Raw genomic sequence first — 2632 nt, forward strand, 5'->3', positions numbered from 1 at the left:
TATTTATAAAAAACAATAATTTCCCATATAGAATAAAATTAAAATAATGATAGTTTACATAAGAAATGTTTTCCTCTTTCTTTCCCTTTATGTGTGGTTAAAACCTCTTTGTTTTCATATTAATTTAAAATTTTATGTAACATCAAAATCAAGCAGTCAGGCTCTCGAGAATATATTGTAACTTTTATTTGGGTTGGTTATAATTTAGAAAAAAACTTTTCATATCTTTCAAGGACATTTATTTACTGAATTTTAGCCATTGGACTATTAAGTACTCTCATCTGGAGGCTGTAAAACTTTAATTGAGGAATTAGAGTACAAACTGTGCAAAACAAGGTTTATTCTTAATAATCCTCATCTCCCTATCATTTTTAATTTCCAGGCCTAGCATACAGAATTCTAAGCTAAACTCACATCTCCCCCATCTGTCAACACCCAGCCCAAACCCTGAGTCATTGGAATTCAGTCAAGTTTAGGAGAACACCCCGAGGGTGGGATAGGCCATAGAAATATTGTGCAGGAATTCAGAACAATCTTTTCATTTTTTTTCCTTGAAATATTTTCTTCAGTAGGTTTATATGCCCTTGATCACTCAAGTTTTGAGTAGCTCCCAGCTTTTCTCAACCTGGTCTTTAAGAAAGCTAAGAGAACTTTTCCTTAATTTCCACAGTTCTTAGATTTTAATTACACCTTGGAACAATTAAGCTTTTTATCTTGGAGGAATTTCCCAGTGGAGTAGAATGTTTGCTAGCTCAGCTGCTGATTTTCAAGAGCTGACCTGGCTGAATTGAGATACAGGATACTTTTCCTTATTTATTTATTTATTTTTTAAAATATAATTTTTAATTTTTAAAAAAGTGACAACTAGGTTACATAAATTTTACCTAAAAATATAGGATACTATGATGGTTGCATAGTTCAGCAAATTGAATTGTGAAGTTATGTCATCTGATGTGTCTGGAAAAAAATATAGGGTATTCCCTTAAACACCACTCCCAACCCCTTCCATATTTTCCCATATTAACAAAGTCCTTCGTTAGTGTGCCATATTTGTTAAAATTGAAGAACATATTTTAGAGCATTACCATTAAGTGTGGATTATAGTTTATATTGGAGTTTATACCCTCCCACACAATTTTGTAAATTATGACAAGATATGTAATGGCTTGTATCTGTCATTGCAATGTCATTCAGGACAATTCCCTAGAGTTGATTGATGTATGTCCAAGAGACTTAAGCCTTGGGCTGTACATATGCCAGCTGGGTACTGAATCTCAACAGAGTTGTGATACCTACACTCCAGGTGATTGGACTTGCCCAGGACAACCAACAAGGAGATGCTGATGGATAATGATGATTCCAAGGAACAGAGGATGTCTATATCTGCAAGCAAGTCAGCCCTATCCATCAGCCCCATGGGATCTAAGCCCCCTCTCAATTAGAGGTGGAGTGGGAATAACCATCCCAGAATCCTCAGGATTGGGGAATGAATGATGGACTAGAGGAGACTTACTGGTATTCTACTATGGAATTATGGTGATTCTAACAATGGAAGAGCTTCTACCATTGATGTGGACATAGTGGCCAGTGGAGGTTCTGAGGGGAAGGAGAGGGAAAAACAGGTGTAATATGGGGATTCTTTTCTAAAGAGCCATTTTCCTCCTGATTCTAAATTATATTGAAGCCACATTTGCTACAGGAAAAATGATTTCTCTTTCATAGGGTCATGGCTAAGATTTTCCAGTCCCTAAAGGGCTTCATTTAGGGATGCTAGTAAAGTTATAATTTTCCATTTTAAATAATTTCAGCAACATGTTGAACAGTGTAAATGCAATCAAACACTAACTTAGCAGTTTAGATTTGTTTTCATCTCCCTGCTAAAGGTGAGGGAGAGATAGGAACAGTGACATTCTCACTTGTCGTGGTTCTTGAAACAACAGAAGTATTTACAATTTCATCAGTGGCATTAGAGGCTGAGAGGGTTTTTTTTCTGGTTTCTATTCCATTAGTCTTTGAAGTTACTTACTTCTTGTAGGGTGGCACCATGTGGGAGCGCAGCGACAGCAAGGGTCGGCTCGTCTCCAAGCGCTGGTGCGAGTCGGACCCGGGTGGCGGGAACGGGCGTTAAGGCCCTCCGCTTGGGGTTTGGGCGTACTGCCCGCCCCTCTGCCCAGCTGCACCCGCTTCCCCCTCGGTGGCCTAACCCCGCCTCTCCCCCGAGGGCCACCGCCACGCCATGACAGCCCCGCCTCGCTGCCGCTGAGAACCCTGGCTACCCCGTCTTCTGCCCGCAACCAGTGATGCACCCCTGCACGAACCTATCAGCCATCTGCCGCCCCTCAGCCATGCCCCCTACCCCTCCCCTGTCTTCGCCCTATATTAACCGCTGTACTTCCTGAATAAATCAGACTTGCGCACAGATCCTGGTCTCCTCGGTAGTCTTCTTCCTACCGCGCGTCCTCCGCACCTTGCCGGCCTTGGAGCGCCTTCTCGGAAGGCCCCTGCGTGTGTTGCAGCCCTCCGCCCGAGCCCACACCGCCCCTGCAGCGGCCCTCTGGGTGAGCCCACACTGCGACATTTGGCGTCCAACGTGGGGGCAACAACTTCCCGGCCAGACCCCCACCCGCCTTGC

At 42.8% G+C, this 2632-nt stretch overlaps 1 non-coding gene across 1 annotated transcript; it reads left to right on the forward strand.

The window, feature by feature from the left end:
• The first annotated feature begins 897 nt into the window (after window positions 1–897).
• LOC111764389 (small nucleolar RNA SNORD77) lies at window positions 898–959 on the forward strand. Its single transcript, XR_002797012.1, has one exon. It is a non-coding gene; the product is annotated as a small nucleolar RNA SNORD77 (small nucleolar RNA).
• Window positions 960–2632: the final 1673 nt, after the last annotated feature.

The sequence above is a fragment of the Dasypus novemcinctus genome, chromosome 11 (assembly GCF_030445035.2).
Source record: "Dasypus novemcinctus isolate mDasNov1 chromosome 11, mDasNov1.1.hap2, whole genome shotgun sequence".
NCBI classification, from domain to species: Eukaryota; Metazoa; Chordata; class Mammalia; order Cingulata; family Dasypodidae; genus Dasypus; species Dasypus novemcinctus.